Source organism: Leucoraja erinacea, chromosome 12 (genome assembly GCF_028641065.1).
Source record: "Leucoraja erinacea ecotype New England chromosome 12, Leri_hhj_1, whole genome shotgun sequence".
In the NCBI taxonomy this organism is placed as follows: Eukaryota; Metazoa; Chordata; class Chondrichthyes; order Rajiformes; family Rajidae; genus Leucoraja; species Leucoraja erinaceus.
The window spans coordinates 4,693,572-4,719,341 of record NC_073388.1 but is presented as its reverse complement, the minus strand read 5'-3'; the positions used below and the strand labels follow the sequence as shown (position 1 = coordinate 4,719,341).

At 47.1% G+C, this 25,770-nt stretch overlaps 1 protein-coding gene across 1 annotated transcript in view; it reads left to right on the top strand.

Moving 5' to 3' along the window:
- LOC129702015 (nuclear protein AMMECR1-like) overlaps positions 1-25,770 on the top strand; it is a 108,845-nt gene that overhangs the window by 1,001 nt on the left and 82,074 nt on the right.

Here is a 25,770-nt window from a genome sequence, read left to right as displayed (position 1 = left end):
CCTCCTCGCTCTTCCCCCCTCCCTCTTTCCCCTTTCCCTTCTCTTTTTTTCCCCCCTCCCCCTCTTCCTCTTCCCCGCCCTCCTTACCTCTCCCCCTCTCCTTCTCCCCCTCCTCCCTTCTCCCTTCTCCTCCTCTCCTCTCCTCCCCTCCTCCTTCCCCTCCCCTCTCTCCCCCTCTCCCCCCCCCCCCTCCCTTCTCCTCCCCTCTCCTCTCCTCCCTTCCCTTTTCTCCCCCCCCTTCCCTCTCTCCCCTTCTTCTCCCTCCTCCCCTCCCCCCCCCCCTCCCCCCCCCCCCCCCCCTCCCCCCCCCCCCCCCCCCCTTCCCCCTCCCCTCTTCCCCTCCTCCCCCTATTTGCCCCTCTTTCCTCTCCTCCTCCCCCCTCTGGCCCCCCTCTCCCTCCCTCCCCCCCCTCCTCTCCTCTCTCCCCTCTCCCCCCCTCCCCCCTCCTCCCCCCTTCCCTCCTTTCCTTCCTCTCCCCCCCTCCCTCCTCTCTTCCCCCCTCTCTCTCTCCCCCTCCCCTCCTCCCTCTCCTTCCCTCTCTACCCCTCCCCCTCCCCTTTTCCCCCCCCCCCCTCCCCCCCCCCGAATCCTTCCCCCCTCCTCCCCCACCCTTTTCTTTTTCCCCTCTTTTCCCCCCCCTCTCCTTCTTCCTCCCTCCCTTCTCCTCTCCCCCTGCTCCCCCTCTTTTCCCTTCACCTCTCCTCTTTCCCCCCTTCCCCCTCTCCTTTCCTCCCTCCCTTCCTCTCCCCCTCTTTTCCCCCCCTCCCCCTCTTTTCCCTTCTTTTCCCCTCTTATTCCCCCCCCGTCCCCTCCCCCCCGCCTCCCCCCCTTCCCCCTCCTTTTCCCCCCTTCCCCCCTCCTCCCCTCCCCCCCCACTCCCCCCCCCTCCCCCTCTCTTCCCCCTTTTCCTTCCCCCCCTTCCTTCCACCTCCCCCCCCCGTCCCTCCTCCCCCTCCCCCCCCCTCCCCCGCTTCTCCCCCCTCCCAACCCCCCCCCCCATTCCCCCTCTCCCCCCCCTTCCACTCCTCCCCTCCATTCCCCTCCCCCCTACCCTCCTTCCCCCCTCCCCTCCGTCTCCCCCTCCCCCCCCTCTATCCCCCCCCCTCCTCCCTCTTCTCCCTTCCCCTCCCCCCCCCCCCCCCCCCCCCCTCTAAAAAAACAATCATAGATAGACACAGTGCTGGAGTAACTCATTCTTCAGTCTGAAGAAAGGTCTCGTCCCGAAACATCACCCATTCCTTCACTCCAGAGATGCTGCCTGTCCAGCTGAGCTTCTCCCGCATTTTGTGTCTCTATTTGGTTTAATCCAGCATCTACAGTTTCTTCCTACACAGAAAAAAAAATCATAAATTGAAACTCCTCTGATTTATCCCCCCCCAAGAAGAGCTGGACCCGGTTACAAGTAACACAATTCCTTCTTTCCATTACAGCCCCACCTCCCCGTCCAGAGGTTTTTGTAAGTGAACCAACTTCACAAACTCATTCTCCTCATTTCCCCATTCCCCATTCAGAGGTGTGTCTGCGTGTTTTCATTTCACAAACAAAGGAAACAGACAGCACAAATCTCTGCATCTTTCTTCTACTACCCCCCAAAAAAACATTGCCATTCCTTTTCCCCACTATTTTAATTGTAATCGAGTGTTATTTTTGACCAGGACCAGGTACTTTTTTTTGTCTCTTTCTCCCTACCTCCCTCCCAGGGGCTGTTGGCCTTGTCAAATGTTGATCAATAATGTCAAGTTACTGAGCAAAAAAAAGTGCTGGAGGAACTCGGTGGGATCAGGCAACATTTACGAATCTGGTTTTAAAAAAAGAATCAAAAGGCACCAAACTGGTAAAAAATGATCGAAAAAGTGTTTGTATCCATCGTTTTAGAAACATGTAAAACATGTTAAGAAGTGGTTATTTTTCTGGCTATTGCTCGTTGGCAAGTGTATTGTTCAGAACACAAACGTGCAAAAGTGACTTGACAGATTTTGGGTCGGGTCTTTTCTGAATCGGGCTAAAGAAAGGTCCCGAGCTGAAACTTCATTCCACAGAGGCTGCCTGAACCAAAACGTTTCTCCAGCACTTTGTTTCCCTCAAGCATCCTTGTTCCTTGTGCCTATCCTTACCTTATGGGAGACTTTTGTCTGATCCTCCCATTCGGAGATGTTGCTAAGTTAAAATTGCCAGCCTGTTTAAAGTGTAAATCTTTTCTTTCCTCCTCGCTTTCCAAAGTTGTCACGAGTGAAGTGAGATCCACTGTTGATTTTTTTTTGGTTGGTTTGGCTGTGTCCCCAAGGAAACTCCGAAGCCATCCTGCATTATGTGCTTATTCCCGGAGAGCGGTGTCGCTTTACAGACTCGTCGGTTTTAGCCTTTGTCAATGTTACAAATCTGGTTTCAATAAGTAAAGGGGAAAATCGCAGAAGTAGATAAAATGGATCACTGTTGTTTGCGTTAGTTACGTTCTTGCGAGTGCAGAGACTTGTTGTCTTTTCTTAATGGAGCTTGAAATTGATAACTTGGTTTCTGTTCCAGGAATTCTCTTAGAATGGAATCGTTGACCATGCTGCCACCCCCTTTTAATTTGCCTCCCAGCGGGTATTTTTTTTCGTTGATTCCTGATGTTTTTGATTACTCCTCCCTCTCCTCTCCCTCCTCTTCCGTTCCCTTTGGATCTTTCTCTTCTTCTCTTCTTTGAGACCCCCATGTCCCCTGAGCCACCATCTAATTTCTCCTCATTCTCCTCTTCTCCTCCCCTCTCCTTCCTGATATTAAGGGTCCTCTTGTTCTCTTCCCCCTCCCCCTTGCCTTTCCCCCCCCCCTCTCCTCATCTAGTTTCTCTCCCCTCCTTTCCCTCCTCCTCTCTTTCTTTCCCAGCTCCTCCCTTTCTCCTCCCCTCCTCTCCTCCATCCTTTTCCCTCCCCCTCTCCTCCTCTCTCCCTCCACCCTCCCCTCTCTCTCCTCTCTTCTCCTTCCTCCCTCTCCCTCCCCTCTCCTTTCCCTCCCTTTCTCCCTCCTCTTCTCTCTACCCCCCCCTCTTCTCCCCCTCCCTCCCTTCCTCCTCTCCCCCCTCTCCTCTCTCCTCTCCCTCCTCAATTTCCCCTCCCCCCCTCCCCTCTCCTCCCCCCCGCCCCCCTTCCTCTCTCCCCCTCTCGCCCCTCTCCTCTCCCTCTCTCCCCCCCCCTCTCTCCCTCCCTCCCCCCCTCTCTCCCCCTCATCCCCCTCTCCTCCCTCTCCCTCCCCGCTCCTCCCCCCTCTCTCCCCCTCCTTTCCTCTCCTCTTCTCCCCTCTCCACTCCCTCCCTCTCCCCCCCTCCTCTCCCTCTCCTCTCCTCCCCCTCTCCTCCCCCCCTCCCTCTCCCTCTCTCCCCCTCCACTCCTCCCTCCTCTCCCCCCCTATCCCTCCTCTCCCTCTCTTTCCCCCCCCTCCCCTCTTTCTCCTCCCCCCCCCCCCTCCTTCTCCTTCCCTTCCTCTCCCCACCCCCCTTTTCTTTCCTCCCCCTTCTCCCCCCTCCCCCCCCCTCCCTCTCCCTCCCCCCTCCCTCCCCCTCTCCTCCCCTCCCCTCCCTCCTCCCCCCCCTCTGTTTCCTCCCCTCCCTCTCTCTCTCCTCCCCCTCCCCTCTCCCCTCCCCTCTCCTCCCTCCTCCCCCTCCTCTCCCTCCCCCTCTTTTCTCTGTGGCTCCTCACCCCCCTCCTCCCCTTCCTCCCCTTTCCCTCCTCCCAGACTTCCTCCCCCTTCTCCCCCTCTCCTCCCTTCCCATCCCACCTCCCCCCCCCCTCCCCCCTTCCCCCCCCCCTCTCTTCTTCTCCCCCCTTCTCTTCCTGCCCCCCTCTCCCCCCCTGCTCTCCTCCCTCTTTCTTCCCCTCCTCCCTCCCTCTCTTCTTTCTCCTTCCCCTTCCTCCTCCCCTCTCCTTTCCCCGTCCTCCCTCTCCTCTCCCCTACGTTCCCCTTACCCTTCCCCCCCCATGCCCCCCCCCCCCCCCCCCCCCCCCCCCCCCCCCCCCCCGCCCCAACCCCCGCCCCCTTCTTTATATATTTATTATATATTAATTTTTCTTTTCCCCCCCCCCCCCCCCCCCCCCCCCCCCCCTCCCTTTCCAACCCCCCCCCCACCCCCCCCCCCCCCCCCCCCCCCCCCTCCCCACACCCCCCCCCGTCCACTCTTGTCCATGTCCTCGACCTGAAACTCAGGTTCCCCCTACACAGAAAAAAAATCAGAATTGAAACTCCTCTGCGTTATCCCCCCCCAAGAAGAGCTGCCGCCCGGTTTACTTCTTTAAATTGACCCAACTCTCACAAACTCATTCTCCTCATTTCCCAATTCCCCCGTCAGAGCTCCCATCCTTCCCTTTCAAGACAGATGTGCTCCTCCGCCCCCCTTTGAGCCTGAGTTGTTGCCCAATCCATTACTCCATCCCCCCCGGGGCCAACGGGTTCCGCGCCCCCAATATGTCAATCCCCATACAAAAGATGCTGCTTCAATCGAATCTGCTTCACGCCCCCTCCTCTAATCCAATAGGCACCAAACTGGCGTCTGAGTATCCGCCCCCGCCATCGCATCTTTATGCCAATGTACTATCTTTCGTGCTTAAATTTGACTTGAATCGGGTCGATTGCAACCTTGCTCTCAGCTCTTTTTCCCAGCATCCCGCTCCCCTTCCTTGTCCTTATGCCCCGAAGCAATTTCCTTTCCCTTATCCTAACTTGGATATGTTCCAGTGACAGTAATAACGGAAGTGTTTGTACCAATCTGGGTTTCAATAATACATGGGAAAATTCGCCCCCCCTCATGTAATCACCGTTGTTTGCGTTAGTTACTTTCTCCCCCGAGTGCACCCATCGTCCCTTTCCCGTGCAAACTGGTTAAATTTATCAATGAATAGTTCAATGACAAACCCCCATGAATGAGCACCAGATTTCAAGTCATTCGCTTTGCGCTGATATTGGGATGAAACTCATCGGGTGAGGCAGCAGTCTATGGAGCATTCGCTTCTATCACATATAGTACTTTTTAGTTTAGTTTATTACACATACTGAGGTACAAAAAGCTTTTGTACAACATGTAACACCATGTAAAATATTTTACTAAAATGGTTAATTTTCCAGCCCATTGCTAGTTCACAAGTGTATTGTTCAGTGCTCTAATGTGCAAAAGTGACTGGCTACTTGGCATTGATCTGATTTTGGAAAGGATTAGTGATGTTTTTTCCCAATAATATGTACAATGTACTGCAGTTGAAGATTATTCACTTGGATATTTTTGGTGAATTTGTTGCTCAGTCGTATTATGAAATAGTTGATCCGATTTTGAAAGTGGCATTTTTTTTACAAGCGCTCTGACATTAAGGGAAGGCATAGTTGAGCATGAATTGGAATTTGTGGAGGGAAATGGGCAATGGTTGCTTCGGGTGGGGACCCTTGAGTCCACGGATGCTGCATGATCCACTGACTTGCTTTGCTCACGATTCCAGCATCTGCAGTCCCTTATCTTTATGATATTCTTTGCGTGATTAAATTTGTTCTGTTTCTTTCTCTGCTTTTTGCCGAGCATCCGATTTGTATTAGAGATATTATCCTGAAGTAATTTCCTTTCCATTTTCATAACACACTGCATACAATTCTGGTTAGAGGTTGAGCTGTGTCACATGTGCTAATGACCCTACATGAACTCTGGATTCACAAGCAGGCGACTATACCGGGGGGAGGAATTGTTCAAGATTTCAGCATCTGCAGCCTCTTATGTCTCCGAGTATTTGGTCAAATTTGTCGGTGTTTTTTATGATCGAAAATAAATTAGAATAGAGTGCGCCATGCATTGTGATATGGAACTAACATTCTAAATATATCTTGATCGGTAATTAATTAAAAAGTGAGCTTTAGTTTTCCGCATCATGGAGTTTTTGCTACACTAATTTGCTGCACATTGTCCAGGATCAGTCTTTAGTTTTAGTTTTAAAGATACAGCGTAGAAAGTGGTCCTTCGGCCCACTGTCCACACCGACCACCCCTACACTACTTCCATCCTACACACTAGGGACAATTTTACGGAAGCAATTAACCTACGAACCTGCACGTCATTGGGATGGGGGAGGAAAACGGATCACTTGGAGAAAACCCACTTGGTCACAGGTATAACGTGCAAACTGCACAGACAGCACCCAAGGTCAGGACCAAACCCGGGTCTGGTGTTGTAATGTCCCTGTCCCATTTAGGCAATTTTAGATGACTACAGGCGATTAGTCTGTCGCCACATGGTCGCCGGGGTGTCGCCTGTATGGTCGTGAATAGTCTCCTCAGTTGCCCAAAGAATCGTAGCGTTTTTCTGGTCGCCGCTGGATTTTGAAATGTTCAAAACTTTTCAGCGACAGTCGGCTTGACGCCAATGAGCGTAGCTTGACTTCTCCTGACGTAGGTGCTGTCGTAAGTTGTCGCTAGGATGACGTAGGTAGTTGCCGGTACTGACTTCGGTGAATTCCATAGGCGATTACCTACGTCAACCGGCGACAGGTGCCGGCGACTGAATTGTCTTACCTTGTCGTGGCTTGTCGCGGGTGGACATGGGTGCGGTAGTAGATGATCGTAGGTCGTCCTAATGTCGGTAGCTTGACGTCGACTAGGTGGTAGGTTGTTGTAGACATTGTCATAGACATTCTCGTAGGGGAGTTAGGGCTTTTCGGCGACCTGCTACGACTATGGCAGTTGCAGAAAAAATCGCCTAAGTGGGACAGGCCCATAAGGCAGCAACATTACTGCTGCGTCACTGTTGTGATTATTTAAGCAGTTTTAATTTCTCACAGATTACATGCAAGCTTAAGAGTTTAGACGGGCATCTTGGTCAGCATGGACAAGTTCTATCCTATAACAAGCTGGTGATTTTCAGAGGAATGGTTGCGTTGATCTTGAGAGGAATCTATTGCTAGTGAGATGTATATTTTCCTTATAATTGAAGAAATATTCTTGGGCCTGTAGAATTGGCACAACAGGATCATTATTTTATTAAAAATATCAAGAAAATGTACAGCTGATATTGATTGTGATCGGCTTTGAGATATGTCATAACTTCAAAAAGTGAGCTTTGAGAATAAGAAAGAATGAGATGCTCCATGCATTGTGATATGAAACTTCCTATCTCAGTACGTTTAAACCAAGACAGTAACAGTATACTGCAGCCTTGAGATGTAAGGTCATAAGGAATAAGAGTAGAATTAGGCCATTCGGCCCATCGATTCAATCATGGCTGATCTTTCTCTCCCTCCTAACTCCATTTTCCTGCCTTCTCCCCATAACCTCTGACACCTGTACTAATCAGGAATCTATCTATGATGTAATATGGGCCCCCACCTGAAACGTTGCCTGTTCAATCCCCCACAGATGCTGGCTGACCTGCTGAGTTCCTCTGGCATTTTGTGTTTTGCCTACAGTATGTAATGTTGGAGCACAGGAAGAGTGAATAGGGTGTCATGGGTTGTGGGGAAAAGGAGGAGAATGGGGTTAGATGTGGCCCTTGTGGCTAAGGGATCAGAGGGTATGGAGAGAAGGCAGGTACGGGATACTGAGTTGGATGATCAGCCATGATCATATTGAATGGGGTGCAGGCTCAAAGGGCTGAATGGCCTACTCCTGCACCTATTTTCTATGTTTCTATGTTTCTAGGAGGGAGAAATAGATCAGCTATAATTGAATGACAGAGCAAACTTGAAGGGCTGAATAGCCTAATTCTGTTTCTATCACATTAACTTCTATACCTGGTGCTTATTTTGTTTCCATATTCTGATGGAAGCAGCCTTTCAAAATGTGGACTGAATACGATGTCTCTGGAATGGCACAACTAGATTGCAAAGAACTGAACTGACAATGAAATTACAAATGATTTTGGTTTACACAAAATACTAGTATGGAAGCTGCAGTGAGATTCTAAAGCGGGATAGATGTTATGTTTTTATAAAACAAACATTGTGGTTGACTAATCATCAAATATTTTGAGCATTTGAATCTGGGTGCTCCTCACACCCCAGCCCAAAACATTATCACACTTTTATAAGCAGGTGTCTGTTTCCCTTTCCAGAAAGTCAGATTCTGTTCTAAAAATATTTTAAAGCGCTCTCTGTTCAGCATCCCATTTTAATTTGTTAAACAGCTTCTTTTGTGTGATTGTTAGATTTGAGTATCTTTGTTAGTTTTTCACAACTTGATAGAATATCTTGCCCTAGTTCATCATGAACGTCATTCTGTACTCAATCAGATGACAATCTTTTGGCTCAGATGGAAAGACCAAAGTCCATACTTCTCAGTTCCTCTTTCCCAAGAAACCTTTTGTCTGACTATGGTAGACAAAAATGCTGGAGAAACTCAGCGGGTGAGGCAGCATCTACGGAGCGAAGGAAATGGGCAACGTTTCGGGTTGAGACCCTTCTTCAGAAGGGCCTATTCCTTCGCTCCATAGATGCTGCCTCACCTGCTGAGTTTCTCCAGCATTTTTGTCTATCTTAGATTTTCCAGCATCTGCAGTTCCTTCTTAAACATTTTGTCTGACTATCGTGCTTTTCCTTGCCCTAATCATTTTAACATCAGAAAATGGATGCATTATTTTTTTTAATTTGTCTTTTTCTACAATAACATTTGAAGTTGATGTGGATTGGAGCAAAAACTCTTCACTGGATGCAGTCAGACCTTGCACAAAACTGGATGACGTAGTTGTTAGAGGTCAGACATTAACCTGAGAAATTGCTCGGGAAAGTGTCCTGGATTAACTGTTTCAGTGAACATACATCTTTATTATAAGAAGTGGGGAATCTCCCTGATTGCTCAGTCTCATTGAGGCGTAGAACCACGTGGCATGGAAACGGGGCTTGCGGCCCACCTTGTCCACAGCTAATCTCATTTTATGGGCCCATGGATCTTTAAACCCTTGCTATTCCTATTTATGTTCAAATATCGTTAAAGGTTGTAATCGTCTTCACTTCTCTTGCTTCCTCTTGAGTGTATAATTTCAATTGCAATTCCTCCAGCAGTTATTAGTCTATGCCCAGATTTAGTAAAACAGGTACAGCATTCAGAATTGGGCCTTTGTTCCAGCCAACCATAAGATATTTCTGACAAGTGTTTTTCTTGTTACCTGACCAGTTTTTATAAAGTGGAATCACTTTCTGGTAACATTCAGTGGCATTGTCTGCATTGTAAATGCCCCGCTATCAACATCAAGTTGGATTGAGCAGCACTTGGTAAAATAAGGCTGGGTATTCCACAATGACATTCATCCTCCTAACTGTCCAGAAACGTTACATTATGAGTTATAAGGGCACGATAATCAGACAGAAAGTTACTTGGGAATGTGGAACTGAGAAGTTTGGACTTTGGCCTTTCCATTTGAGCCAACAGCTGATCAAGTACGGAATGACAAGTAATGAGTTTGCTGCTATAGTCTCCACTTGACTATGAATGCAGGAGTAGTAGAGTCATAGAGTGATACAGTGTGGAAACGGGTCCTTCGGCCCAACTTGCCCACACTGGCCAAAAAAGTCCCAGCTACACTAGTCCTACTTACTTGCACTTTGTCCATATCCCTCCAAATTTGTCCTATCCATGTACCTGTCTTAATTGTTTCTTAAACAATGGGATAGTCCCTGCCTCAACTACCCTCTCTGGCAGCTTGTTCCATACACCCACCATCCTTTGTGTGAAAAAGTTACCTCTCGGATTCCTATTAAATCTTTTTCCCTTCACCTTCAACCTGTGTCCTCTGGTCCTCGATTCCCCTACTCTGGGTAAAAGACTCTGTGCATCTACCCGATCTATTCCTCTCATTATTTTGTATACCTCTATAAGATCCCCCCTCATCCTCCTGCGTTCCATGGAATGGAGACCCAGCCTACTCAACTCAACCTCTCCCTATAGCTCACACCCTCTAGTCCTGGCAACATCCTTGTAAATCTTTTCTGAACCCTTTCAAGCTTGACAATATCCTTCCTATAACATTACATCCAGAACTGAACACAATATTCCAAATACGGTCTCACCAACATCTTATACAACTGCTTCTTGACCTCCCAACTTCTATACTCAATGCTCTGATGAAGGCCAAAGTGCCACAAGTCTTTTTGACCACCTTATCTACCTGTAACTCGACCTTCATGGAACCATGCACCTGTACTCCTGGATCCCTCTGCTCTACAACACCAGAGGCCGACCATTCACTGTGTAGGCCCTGCCCATGTTCGACGTCCCAAAATGCAACACCTCACACTTCTCTATATTAAATTCCATCAACCATTTCTCCGCCCACCTGGCCAATCAATCCAGATCCTGCTGCAATCGTTCACAACCATCTTCACTATCTGAAAAAATGCTAACTTTTGTATCATCAGCAAACTTGCTAATCTTGCCATGTATGTTCTCACCCAAAACATTGATGTAGATGACAAACAGTAATGGGCCCAGCACCAAACCCCGAGGTACACCACGAGTCACAGGCAACCTTCCAGAGCAACCTACCATGTGGAACCTTGTCGAACGCCTTACTGAAGGTCATGTACACAACATCTACAGCTCTGCCCTCATCAACCTTTTTGATCGTCTTCAAAAAAATCAATCAACGAGGGCTCCCGCAATTTCCTCTCTAATTTCCCACAATGTCCTTGGATATATCTGATCAGGCCCTGGAGATTTGTCAGCCTTCAAACACGGCAGTACCTTCAGTACTTCTTCAACGGTAACCCTGACTGCTCTCATGCCACATCCAGTGACTGCTCCAATTTCCTCCGTCCTACTGTCTTTCTCCTTGGTACATACAAAGGAGAAATACTCATTTAGGACCTTGCCCATCTCCTGTGGCTCCACACAGAGGTGGCCGCTGTGATTCCTGAGTTTCCCTTTAACCCCTTATGTATTTATTTTAAAAAATTGGGATTATCCTTAATGCTACCCGCCAGAGCTATCTCCTGGCCCCGTTTTGCCCTTCTAAATCCCTTTTTCAGTTTACTCCTTAGCTCCCGAAACTCCTCCACGGATGTACTTGATCCCAGCTGCCTATACCTTTCCCATGCATCCTTCTTATTTTTGACTGACATCAGCCAAGCTTCCTTACATTTGCCTGCTTTGCCCTTCACTCTAACGGGGACGTACATATGCTGAGCTTTCGTCAGCACACTTAAAAACATCCCACTTAGCCCATGTTCCTTTCCCCTCTAATAACCTGCTCCAGTCAACTTGAACAAGACTTTCTCTCATTGCCTCAAAGTTGGCCTTACCCCAGTTGAGCATTTTAACACGTGGACCCTCGCCGTCCCTACCATAACTATCTTAAACCTAATCGAACTGTGGTCACTGGTCCCAAAAGACTCCTCCACACACACTTCATTGAATTGCACCCCATCTAAATCATTCACGCTATGATTTCCCCAGTCTATGTTGGGAAAGTTAAAATCCTCGACCATAACAACCTTATTTGACCTGCAGGTGTCGGCAATCTCCCGGCATATTTGTTCTTCTCATTCCCGTTAACTATTCGGGGGTCTATAGTACATCCCAACAAGGTGACAATCCCTTGTTCGTCAGCTCCACCCATATGAATGAATGAATGAATAAGTTTATTGGCCAAGTATTCACATACAAGGAATTTGCCTTGGTGCTCCGCACACAAGTGACAACATGACATACAATGACAGTTAAGAATAATACATAAAACATTAAACAATAATAAAACATTATTGATTAAACATGTGAATTAAATAAAATACCAGAGCAAAAGGAGGCTACAGATTTTTGGTTATTGAGTAGAGCTACTACTCGTGGAAAAAAAATGTTTTTATGGCTGGCTGTGGCAGCTTTGACAGTCGCCTTCCAGAGGGAAGTGATTCAAACAGTTTGTGGCCAGGGTGAGAGGGGTCAGAGATGATCTTATCCGCTCGCTTCCTGACCCTTGCAGTGTACAGTTTGTCAATGGAGGGAAGGTTGCAGCCAATAACCTTCTCGGCTATCGGACGATTCGCTGCAGCCTCCAGGTGTCGTGCTTGGCGGCTGAGCCAAACCAGACCATGATGGAGAAGGTGAGAACAGACTCTACGATGGCCATATAGCCTCACTAGACGAACCGTCCGTAATGTCACCTCTGAACACAGCCGTGACATCCTCCTTAACCAACAATGCAACCACCCCCCCTCTTTTTCCCTCACCCATGTCTCTCCTGAAGCTCCTGTACCCCGGAACATTGAGCTGCCAGTCCTGCCCCTCCCTTAACCAGGTTTCAGTCTTGGCTATAACCTCCCAGTCGCTCGTACCTATCCATGCCTTGAGCTCATCTGCGTTACCCGTTAAGCCCCTTGCATTAAAATACGTGCAGTTTAAACCTTCCTTCCTTGCTCTCCGCCTTTCACCTGCCTATTCTGTCCACTAACCTTTCCCATACCACCCCCCCATACCAACTTCTAGTCTCTCACGTGCCTCTGCCCTGTATGAGATCCCACCCCTCTGCCAATCTAGTTTAAACCCTCCCGTGTAGCATTAGCAAACCTTCCCGCTAGGATGTTGGACCCCCCTCCAGTTAATGTGCAACCCGTTCCTTTTGGACAGGTCACCCCTGCCCCGCAAGAGATCCCAATGATCCAGAAATACAAATACCTGTCCCCTGCACCAACTCCTCAGCCACACATTCATTTGCCCAATCTTCCTATTCTTATTATCCTAAGATCACTAACCTGCAGGTCCTGCTTTTCAGTCTTCTACCCAATTCCGTAAATGTTTGTTGCAGAACCTCCTTCCTCTTCCGACCTATATCATTTGTGCCAACATGCACAACAACCTCCCACTGCTCCCCCTCACTCTTGAGGATGCCGTGCAGCCGCTCCAAGACGTCCTGGACCCTGGCACCAGGGAGGCAACACACCATCCTGGAGTCCCGCCTGCTGCCGCAGAATCTGCTGTCAGCACCACTGACGATGGAGTCACCCACCAATATGGCTCTGCCTGACGTCGCTCTTCTCCGTTGAGCCCCGGTACCAGGGTTGGAATTACAGTCCTGGCTACCACTCAATCTTGTCGTGACGTCCGCTCCCAAGAGGGTGTACCTGTTTACTCCTCTTTCTCATAGTCACCCACCTTCGCTCTTCCTGTATCCTTGGTGTGATAGCCTCACTGTAGGTCCTGTGCAGGAAACTTATTTTCCCGGATAGCCCGGAGGTCATCGAACTGCTGCCCCAACACATTTATTCAGGAGCTGCATCTGGACACCGTTTCTGCAGGTGTTTCCAGAAGAACTAGCAGTGTCCCAGACTTTCCACATCCAGCAGGAAACACATTGTACCAACTTGCCTGCCATTTCATCAGTGGGTAAAAAATTAGAATCAAACGTAGCTTCCTTGCCTAAGCTTCCTCGCCAAAGACTCTTGAGCCAAAGACTCACACTCTACTCACCAAGGCACTTCACCTCAACAAGGCCACTCCGCTACAGCTACACTTCTTATATCTATTATCTAATCAACTACTTTAGGGCTAATTTGTAAATTACTCGAACCTGGGCCTTTGGCACTCTTTTAAAATCTTCTTTCCCTCTGACTCGCCTACTTCCAGCCAATACTCGCTCTCGCTGCTTCTGGCTGCTGCTTCTCTACGACCTTCACGGTAAAACTATCGCATTGCATTCCAGGGCAAAGAAGCCTGGTTGGACATTTAATTTGTAAAAATAAGGAATTGCTAATGCTGGTTTTTCAAAATACGACTCAAAGTGCTGAAGGAATTCAGTGGATGGCATGGATATATGGATAGGTGACATTTTGGGTCAGGGCCCTCATTTCACTGGCTGAAACACTTCATGCTCTCCATCACTGGCACGTTGAGTAAGGTGTGCCATCTTCAAGATGCATGGCAGCAATTTGCCAAATCTGCATCCTCGACCACAACAGGCACGTGGAAGTGCCACCGCGACTGGCCCACATCAGTATGAATCGAGAACTTAATTCCTCCGTATAGTCAAAAACCGGCGGCTGGACCCACGCCCCCACGACAATGTCTACGACAAGCTACAACAACCTGCCACCTAGTCGACGGCAAGCTACCGACACCGGCGACCCATTAGGACGTCCACCTACGATCACACCTACAACAACCTACGACCACACAGACGCAACCAAAGTCAACCTACGTCCACCCACGACAAGCTACGACCCTGTCGGCGACAACCTACGTCACCTGGCGACAACCGACGACAGCACCTACGTCACGAGAAGTCAAGTTACGCTTATTGGCGTCAAACCCACTGTCGCCGAAAATGCTTGAACATTTTAAAAATCCAGCGGCGACCAGAAAGATGCTACGACTCTTTGGGCGACTTGAGGAGCCGACTCATGACCATACAGGCGACACCTCGGTGACCATGTGGTGACAGCCTAGTCGCCTAAAATATAGCCTAAGTCAGACAGGCCCTTTAGAGTTTGACAGCAATAGAAAATGGCTGTTGTTCGTCGGGGTGTTGGTAGGTGTTTTGAATCGGGCAGTATGGTCGGTCCAGTAAGGATCCCATTCCTGTTGTGAAGAAGCAAGTGGATATCACATTACAGGCAGGAATCCAGGTGAGTAGCTTTGGGGAGTTCCTCGTTTAAGTTGTGGGTTTTACTGACTGCAAAAGCCTACCCTGTTGCCTGCCAAATGCACAGAAAAACTAGAATAAGAAATCATCAATTTAGTGTTCGTAGCAGCAATTCTTCAATTTTCAACGAGGTTTAATGTTTACATAGAAATTGGATCACAGCGTACTTTACAAATTGTGGGACGTCCAAATCCCACAGGTTTTTTTTCCTATCAGAATGGATAGTTTCATATTTTGCCATGCTATATCCATTTGTTAAATCTTCAGTTCAGTTTAGTTTATTGTCACGTGTACTGAGGTACAGTGAAAAACCTTTGTCACGTGCTAACCAGTCAGCGGAAAGACAATCATCGATTACAATCGAGCGATTCATAGTGTACAGTTACATGATATGGGAATAACGTTTAGTGCAAGGTAAAGCCAGCAAAGTCCGATCAAAGATAGTCCGAAGGTCACCAATGATGTAGATAGAAGGTCTCTAATTGTTTGAGGACAGTTCCGGTGTCTGATGACAGCTGGGAAGAAGACCACCAAGTTAACGGAGCTATATTTCTTTGTAACCTTGCATTCTCTCCTCTGCCTTCTCATTTTGTGATTATCCTGATCGCTCTTTCTTTTCATCTCGGGCCTTTATTCGGTCATCTGCCAAGAAAAAATCTTCCCTCACCCACATCCACCTCTCGCTTTACCCCATGGACGGAAATCCTGGGGGGGGCGGGGGGATCATCCCCCCCCATGCTTTGAGAGGTGGGGAACAATCCCCGTCCCCGTGTTTTGTAATCCGGACTTTATCAGACGCTTTCCAAGGGCTGAATCGGCCCATTCGCAGGGCCTTCCATCGCCCCGCGCGGCTTAAAATCAAACTACTGCATCGAGGCTCCCGATGTTGAAGCCCCCGCCGGGCGATGAAAGGCCCCGCGAACGGGCCGATTCAAGCCCCACGATTCGGGGCGGACGAAGGTGCTGTCGCTGGAGTTCGAACTCGGTCACCAACCAGGTCAGCTCCTGATGTTACCGTCCACAGGGCCACAGTCGAAGCGTCACGCTTGTGCATGCGCGTGTGTGTGCACATGTGCACGGCCGCCAAAAAATTGTGTCACCCCCATGTTTTGATACCGATTTCCGTGCCTGCTTTATCACACCACCACCTCTCTTCCAGCTTTCCCCCCTTTACTATAATCTGTCAGAAAAAGGGTCCTGACCTGAAGTGTGGTCCATCCATGTTCTCCAGAGATGCTGCCTGACCCATTGTGTTATTTCAGCACGTGGTCTTTTTTTTGTTTGCCGGTATCTGCAGTTCCTTGTCTACAAATTACTTTTTAGACTATTCATGGTGTCAGCAAATTTAGTAATGATACCCTTGACTTAATTTGCAAGTGTGAAAAATTTCAGCTCCCAGCACTAATTCCTGTGGCACGATATTTGATACATCCTGCCAACTAGCTTCTGATATTTTTTGCTTTGCCAGATATGTTAAGCTAATTGTATTGTAACTTCCTGCTTTGCCTGTTTTTGTTTGGGGGGGGGGGGGGGGGGGGGGGGGGGGGGGGGGGGGGGGACTAATTTACCACCTTTATCCAATGTAATGGAACCTTGAAGTTGTAGAATTGCTACCATGGACTTTTTTCCTAATTGTTCCTAATTTCCAAGTTGCTAAAACTCCTAAAGCAAGTTGGAGCACTCGGTCCTGTAGAAATAGGAGCGTCTGTATAAAGGTCGCAACCTGAAATGTCACCTATCCATGTTCTCCACAGACGCTGCCTGAACCACTGAGTTACTCTAGCACTTTGTGTCTATCTTCGGTGTAAACCATCATCTGCAGTTCCTTCCTACTCTAGCACTTTGTCTATTTTGTAAACCAGCATCTGTAGTTCCCTGTATATCATGATTTGTTCTGATTGTTTTTGCACCTGTGCTCCGGTTTCCTCCCACATCCTAAAGATGTGCAGTTTTTTGGGTTAACATTAGTAACCAGTAACAATTACCCTTAATAAGCAGGGGACTGGATGAGAAAATGGGATAACATGGAACTAATGTGAACTGGTGATCATTTGCAGCGTGGACCTGGTGGGATGAGGGACCCTTTTCCATGCTATATCTCTAAAGTGTTTTCATTTCACTGCCTCCTAGACTTTTTGTACAATTTGTTTTCCTGTATTGCCTGAATCTATGTGCCTTTGGTGCCGCGTCAAGCAAGATTATCATTGTCTACAAACCTCACTACCCTTGCGCACACAACAATAAATTTGACATTAGTTTTAAATCTTGCACGATTCATGTCATGTTGTGACCATCTCACCAACGATGTTTCTTAAGGTCCTGGGACCATTGACCGTGTCATACCCTGGCTCCAGCAATTTACATCGCATCACATCACATCATTGGTGATTATGATTTTCATGAGTCGCCCCCCCCACCTCCCCCCCCGACCTATTCCTGACGTAGTTATTTCTCAACTGTTACTCATACCCTCCAAAACCTTTTTCCATTGGTATTCACCTGCTTAATGCATCTGTCATCTCTTGCTTTTCTTTATTAATTCCCTACTCATATTTCTATTTAAAACTTTCTTTAGTTGTTTTAAGCTTCCGTCTAATTGTCTTTTCAAATTACTTGTGAATTTTGTTTGTATTGGTCAATCATTTCAATATAATCAGATCTCTTTTATTTTCCATTAACGTGGCCTTTAGTTTTTATATTGTATCTAGCTCAAATACTTCTATATCTATCTATCTATCTATCTATCTATCTATCTATCTATCTATCTCTTTACTGCTCAAATATATAATATTATCTTTATATATAATATAGATTGTGTTGGATCATTATAAACTTGTCTTGCCATGACTGCCCTGATTTAAAAAGAAAACCATTGCATGAGACAAAGGTGTATAGTTGGAAAACTGCATTACAAGCTTGTTTCAGGAGTTGACTACAAATTGGGAATTGGCTGTTTATTGATTGTTTACAAGAAAATGTGCCTCAGTTCACAAGCTTTGAAAGGTGATTGAGCAACTGTAATTTATGAATGAGGAATATAATTGCACATGTTTTCTGCCAATTTGTTTACCTATTTGAATTATTTCACTGATCTTTCTTTGTGCTCTTGGAAGTGCTAGTAACTAAAAGCAAGCGTTTTTTTTAATCTGGAGTAACGTTAACCACTAGACTGCACATTGGGATTCAAGCTTTGACTGTTGGTACTCAAATTGACTTATTAACGCTGAACTTGAATCACTGAGTCCTTATGTCAATTTGATTATTGTGAATTTTTCACCACCCCAAAATCTGAAATGAGCTAATGAATGGCCATGCGCATATAATTCTAGTCAGGAGTCTTTGTTAACTTGTGCTAGTATTTATTGGTGTTTCTCCACTTTCAATATTGTGTGAAGCTTCTGTTCCTGAGAACTGTCTGTAAATTATTTTCTCTAATGTCTGCTTTCCGTATATATTGCTCTACATACTCTTGTTAAAGCGTCATTTCAGTGAATAATCACCCTAACACTACCCATAATTAAAGTAATGGAATATATACTGTATTCAGCCATTAGTGAATACAATGAAACATTATATTATCATGGAGACATTAAAAACAAAAAAAAAACATTACTGGAGTAACTCTGGATCAGGCTACATCTCTGGAGGACATGGATAGGTGATGTTTTGGGACGGGACCCTTATTATTAGTAATAGTAGCAAGTTGAAAAATGTTATTACAGTGTGGGAGAATTTGTGTAAAGTCTGATTTCTGTGTCGGGCTATTTCTATCCCAGGGGGCCCCTGTACTGGAAAATTAATAACTTTATATCACCATTCTTGATTAGATACGAAAATGTTCGCAAGATTTTAATTTTCCATAAGTTCCAAACGTTTCTTCCTGGCAATGTCCTGACATCATTACTATTATTACAAGCATTTTTATTGCAGTTATCCATTTTGGAAGATTCTTCCTTGTGGCTATCAAACTGTACAACTACTCCCCCTTCTGCCGTGGGGTAGACTGACTCCCCTTCAAACACACACACACACACACACACGCACACACACACACACACACACACACACACACACACACACACACACACACACACACACACACACACACACACACACACACACACACACACACACACACACACACACACACACACACACCCCCCCCCCCCCCCCCCCCCCTATCCTTTCCAACCTTTGCACATCCCCTATCCTTTCCATCCATCACTTTAATTTCATGTTTCATGTATTTTGTGTTTTTACGACTGTTGGCAGATCAATTTCCCTCCTGGGATAAATAAAGTTGTATCGTATTGTGCTTGTCTATGTTCTCCCCGTCACCTGCATTTGTGTTCTCTGTGATCTCCGATTTACTCCCCACACCAACGATGTACAGGTTTGTAGTTTGACCTTATTGGCTTGGTATAATTGTAAAATTCTCGCTAGTGTGTGTAGGATAGCGTTGGTGTGTGGGGATAGCCGGTCGGCGTGGACCAGGTGAGCCTAAGGTCCTGTTTCAGCGCTGTATCTCTAAACTAAATTAAATTTATCCCACAGATGTTGCCAATATACTTGTCATACCAGCCTGTGCTTACATAAATTTGAAAAAATAATAATTTGGTGCCTTGGAAAAATGTATTATATAATTTGTTCATGGGAACATTTTAAAGCAAAACTATCTTTTAAGGATTTTAAGTGCAAAGTGAACTTTGTTTTAATTTCAATAGACCAAATCTTATTGTGCCTCCCTGATGTTCTTTTTCCTCTTCTGACATGGCTGCAAAGGAAGCGTCATTTTGTCACATGCTACTGAATTGCTGATGAAGGCTTTAAGCTCACTGTAAAAATGTGGAATGTATCCCCAGAACTATATGTGTTGGTTGCAAAGATTATGAACCATTGGGCTGCAGAGCTGTTCTTCTTTGAAGGAATTTGGTGGCAGATTGCTTGTGTGGTTTTCAAATAATTCATGAAGACTAAATGCAGCGGGTAACAGCCACCACGTAATGTTCATGCTAACTGGCAAGATTAGCTGATTTATTTTAAACCTTACCTTGGTTCAATGCCATGGCTTGCATATTAAAATGCTATTTTTAGTTGTTGTTAATGCACTGGTACCCACAACATAATCTATTATTCTGAGAATTCTGTGGTCTGTGTATAACATCGAGTTTTCGAACATTTAGAACTTTAGAAAAATATGGTAAAAGGTCTGGATTTTGCCCTATGCTGCGTCAAAGCTGCACATTGTGTCCAATGTCCTTGCAAAACTGCAGCGAATAGGAATTTCATATTGTTCCGGTGCATTTGACAAATGCTCTTAGTTCATGACAAAGGAGATGTGTCTGGCAAGCTTTATTACACAGAGCAGTAGGTGCCTGGAGCACAATGCCTGGGGCAGTAGTGGAAACGGATACAATAGTGATGTTTAAGAGACCTAAATAAGCATGTGAACATGCGGGAAGTTGAGGGAATATAGATCATGTGCAGGCAAAAGGGATTAGTTCAGTGTAGGAAGGAACTATAGATGCTGGTTTAAACCGAAGATAGACACAAAAAGCTGAATTAACTCAGCGGGACAGGCAGCATTTCTGGAGAGAAGGAATGGGTGACATTTCGGGTTGAGATCCTTCTTCAGACTGAAAGGGAAAGGGAAAAGAGAGATATAGACTGAAAGGGAAAGTGTTGTAGAGAGATATAAAACAATGAATCTTATTCTTGTGTACGGCGTGCACAGCCTAAAGTTGTAGGACAACTTGTTCTATTTGATTGTGCACTCCAGGTTGATTGCATTTGTTGAAACAGGGCGGACCTCGTGAAGGTTGCAATCTCCCACCCCAAACAATGCAAAGATATGCAAAAACGTAACGACGATAAAGGAAACGGGCTGTTTGTTTGGTGAGAAACGGTAGCTGGTACGACTTGGGTGGGTGAGGGATCGAGAGAAAGGGAATGCAGAGGTTACGAAGTTAGAGAAATCCATATTCTTACCACTGGGTTGTAAGCTGCCCAAGCAAAATATGAGGTACTGTTCCTCCGATTTGCGTGTAGCCTCACTCTGACAATGGAAGAGGTCTAGGACAGAAACGTCTGTGTGGGAATGGGAAGGAGAATTAAGTGTTTTAGCAACCGGGAGATCGGGTAGGTCCAGGTGGACTGAGCAAAGGTGTTCAGCGAAACGATCGGCCAGTCCAGTCTACGTTTTGGTCTCAACAATGTATTAGAGTCCACATATTGAACACGGATACAGTAGATGAAGTTGGAGGAGGTACAAGTGAATCTCTGCCTAACCTGAAAGGACTGCTGACGTCCCTGGACTGAGTCGAGGGAGGCAGTATAGCGACAGGTGTTGCATCTGCTGCGGTTGTGCTTTTTATGTCAATCTAAGGACTAGTTTAATTTGGTGTAAAGTCCAACGTAGGCATTATGGGCTGAAGAGCCTGTTCCTGATCTAATGATCTAACTTCATGTTCAATGGTTCTTTATTGTCACATGTACATGTACAGTTCAGTAAAGTATTGTCATACCTAAGCATGATCCTGACTAGCACAAAGTGCATAGAAATAGTCCATTGCCGCCAGGTTTCAGTGCCATTTTGAAAGTCCGATCTGGTCCGCGCGCTCAGTCCTTTGGAGTGGTGCTCGATCCAGGCAAGCCCCAGGCTGCTGCGGGGCCTCCTTGCCACTTTTACAAAAGTATATTATACTGCCAAATTAATTCACTTTTTATCTAGAATTAATAAGGCCAATGCATCATGGCAAAACCTCACTGAACCTTACCGAATAGTGAAAGGTCTGGATAGAGTGGATGTGGAGAGGATGTTTCCACTAGTAGGAGAGTGTAAGGCCAGAGGTCATGGCCTCAAAAGGACATAACTTTTGAAAGGAGATGAGGAGGAATTTCTTTGGTCAGACGGTGGTGAAACTGGAATTTATCGCCACAGACGGCAGTGGAGGTCAAGTCAATGGCAGAGATTAACAGATTGTTGGTGTTGGGTTATAGGGAGAAGGCAGGAGAATGTGGTTGAGACTGAATGATAGTTCAGCTATGATTGAATGGCTGGGTAGACTTGATTGGCCGAATGGCCTAATTCTGCTCCTACAACTTAAGCACTTACTATATTCAGTACATTAACTTAAGCATAAGAAATATGGGAGTTTGGAGCAAATACTTTGCAGATATGACTGATTAGGTGGAGACACAAGGAACTGTGAAGGCTGGAATTGTGTATCGCACACAAAGTGCTGGAATAACTCAGCAGGTCAGACGGCATTGGGAGGCGAGGTAAAGGATTTCCATCCTTGGAAATGAAACGGTGCCTGGATGAAATGTATCGCACTGCATTGATTAGAAGGATTTTCAGTTTCCACAATTGCCTAGAAATGCGAATTGCTGAAAATAGACAAGATACGAAAATAGCATGAGGGAAAACGCATAACATGCAGTAACTGGTTTGAATCTGGAATACATTTGATGGGAAGGGGGGAGGGGGGTGGGAAAAGGGAGAGAGAGAGAGGGAGTGATATGAGTTGGGAGAGAAGGTGGTACAATCACTACATTCAAAGTGGGCCTGCAGCAATACTTGAAAGGAAAGAAAATTGCAGGTTAAGTGGAGGACTGTGAGCTGGTTTGCTCAGATAAAGCATGGGCAGCCTCTTATCTCTGGCCCCTTCTGTCTGGTAACCTTTGAGTCTTTGTATTTCCCCACAAAGCTAATGGTTAAATACATTGCCAAACGTAAAGTGGTTTGATTCTAGCAATGGTTATGCATGCAGATGAAAATACAACTGTCTTACCCAGCTTTTTGAGGAATTGCTAACGTGTGTTAATAAAGAATGTTGTAGGCCGAAACTCTTAAAAAAGAAACCTGGATCACATTTTCATTTTGAGAGTAAGAAATGTAACTTAATTCCTTGGTAGACAAAAATACTGGAGTAACTCAGCGGGTGAGGCAGCATTTGTGGAGCAAAGGAATAGGCGACGTTTCAGGTCAAGACCCTTCTTCAGACACTTAATTCCTTGATTAGTTTCTGTTTCCAAATCTCAACCAATTGTCAATTTGTTGAGAGAGTCGAAAGTGTTGTCCTATAATTCGTCGTGTCATGCAGCGCGGAAACAGGCTCTTTGGTGCAACCTGCCCACGACGACCAACATGTCGCATCTGCCAGTCCCACGCCTGCATTTGGCCCATATCCCTTTAAACCTATCCTATCCACGTACCTCTCTAAATGTTTTTTGAATTTTTTTGTCATGATAGTACTGGCCTCAACCATATCCTCCAGCAGTTTGTTCCGTAGACCTCCCACACAAATATAAAAAAGGTTACCCCTCAGGTTCCGATTAAATCTTCTTCCCCCCCCCCCCCCCCCCCCCCCCCCCCCCCCCAATGTCCTCTGGTTCTCCTTCTCAATTCCCCTACTCTGGGTGAAATACTACGTTTACCCTATCTGTCTCTCATGATCTTATACACCTCTACAAGATCACCTCTCATCCTCATGTGCTATAGTCCTAGCCTGCTCAACCTCTCCCTATAGCTCAGGCCCTCGAGTCATGGCAACGTCCTCGTAAATCTTCTCTGTACTTTTTCCAACTGTTCAGAAATGAGTGGTAGAAATAGTCAATACCCAAAAGATTTTTTACAAACGTGCGAAGAACAAGATGTACCTAACTAAGGCTTGTCATGAATCATAGTAATTCTATTAATAGATGATGGGTTTAATACAATTATTGTAGTTAAAGCAGTCAGTATTTAATGGAATGAATGTTGCAAGAGAAAGCAAGGCCTAGGCCTACACGATCTCCCGGTTGCTAAACACTGTCAGAGTGAGGCCCAAGCAAATTGGAGGACCAGCACCTCGTATTTCACTTGGGCAGCTCAGTGGTATGAATTTTGATTTCTCCAACTTCAAGTAACCTTGCTTTCCCTCCCCCATCCTAGTTCTTCTAGTTTCGCTTACCTGATTAATTTTACTGATTGGGTGCAAGTGGGACAGGCCCTTAAATAATCTATTCCTTCTCTCCATCGATGCTGCCTCACCCGCTGACTTTCTCCAGCATTTTTGTCTACCTGCAGATCACGTAACATTTGTTTCTCTGGTTGACTCGTAGGGAAGTATCTTGTGGAAGTCAGCAAGTTTTTCAGCTTCAGATAATTGGAAAATGTGGCAAATGGAACATAATCCAGATAAGTGCAATGTAATATTTGAGGCAGTCTGTATTCTAGCTCCATGAAATGAAATTATCTGCTTGAGCATGATACTGCCTTTAATCGGCTTTTCCTTAAAGCTGAAGTAATCTTTAATAGTGGCCTACATAAGAAAAAGAATGAGAGATGTTTTCAGAAGGACGTCAAACCTTTGTTTTAGGTAGGGTAGTTAATTAAATTCTGAAGGTTTGCTGATCAGGCAATGAGGTAAAGCTGCTTTAAGAAGCAAAATCAGCAGTTTATATTTTGCATATTTGGAATTTCATTGTTTGGTATTATCTCGTCATCTTGGCAAAATCGGGGTTGGAATGGGCATAGTGATAAGTGAGTTCGGTATTCCCAAAAACGCAAGGAATCGTGGGATTTATCAAAGGCCGAACGCGATAAATAAAAATTGATCGAAGTGTTATAGATTCAGTGAGAATGGAGGGGGGCGGTGGGGGGGTGTGAGAAGATCGGGAGTCGGCGGCATCGCAGCGGGGAGGGGGGAGACTGGCCTTACCGGGTCTCTTGGCGGCAAGCTGAGCGCTGTGGCCGCCTTCTTCCCATTGGAACGTCGCTGGATTTGGAGCCGCGGAGCCTCAGCCAGCGGGCCAACTCCGACCCCCAACCCCGCTGCGCGGCTCCAACTCCAGAGAGCTCCGCGATGTGTGTGTCGGCGCCACAGCGCCCCGAAGGGACCCGGTAAGGTGACGTGCGCAGTTCGCCCGGAGCGGCCGGCCGCGGGGCACTGGAGAGCTGTGCTCCCTCAGCGCGCCGCCCCGCTGCCCCAAGTACAAGCTGCGTACCTTCCATACCCACATTGATTTTGCCCTACAGTTAAAGTTTACCCCTTCCCGCGGCACATAAAAGCCCTCCAAACTCATCTAACATTTAAGCAATGATTTACAGATGTTTAAGCGTCTCCCGGAGGAGGAGGCAGGCTCCAGCCTCAAGCCTGCGCCAAAGAGCTTTGGTGCGCAGCCTGGACTCGGTTTCTGGAACTCCGGATCAAAGGTTGTGCCCGTCACTCGTCACAAAATGGGGGTGCCGTGCTAGTAATAAGGGTTCGGCCTTCCCAAAACCTCATCGTTGGAGCAAAGGCCGAACGCGATAACTCTGAAGCTTGGTGGCTGGGGGGGGGGGGAGAGATCGGGGGGTGTTGCTGCTGGACCGGCTCTTGGCAGCGACCCAATGGCCCCACCAGCCAGCGCCAACTCCAGCAGCTCTGCCCAGAGGACCCCTCCCCGAAGGGCATGGTCGTGCCAGGAGCCCATCCCCAGCCGCCGCCCCAGTACTCTCTCCATACCAACCAAGACGCCACTTCTCCACACAACCCGAGGAGCAGCAGCAGCGGCTCTGCCAGAGTCGCCGATCTTCCGGCCCGTCACTCGACTGGCCAGCGCGGGCGGCCCATTTTCAGCAGGACTCTGGGCTTGGGGACTGAGGGGAGAGGGGGTGGAGGTGGAGGGCTCTGGCCGGCAGGAGCCCATCCAACCTCTCCAACCACGGACAGGCTCAGAGCAGAGCTTGGAGCCGGGCCAGCGGCTGCCCATCTTCAGCAGGATCTGCAAGTCCAGGGGAGGGCCCAGGACCGGCAGGACAGGGAGAGCACCGGAGAGGGACTGCAAGTCCGGGGCCCACCAGCAACTCAACAGCATTCGCAGTGACGGGTTGCCGGGCCCGCCCCCCCCCCGACCACGGACAAAACACAAGCCTGCACACAATGCAGCACCACTATTGCCGAGACTGTTTTATAGCTAGTGACCTATGACCTGGGCATGCGCAGTCGGAATACCAAACTCGCTTATTGCAGTTGAACTCTCGTTAAGTGATGCTGCAGAGAAACATGTCAATTCCATTTCATTTAAGCCTGTAGACTTCACTGGAATTGACTTTTATCCACAAATGCAATCCTCTGCTTACTGCAACTTTCATGAAAATAGAAGGTACACAAAATAGCTGGAGAAACTCAGCGGGTGCAGCAGCATCTATGGAGCGAAGAAAATAGGCAACGTTTCG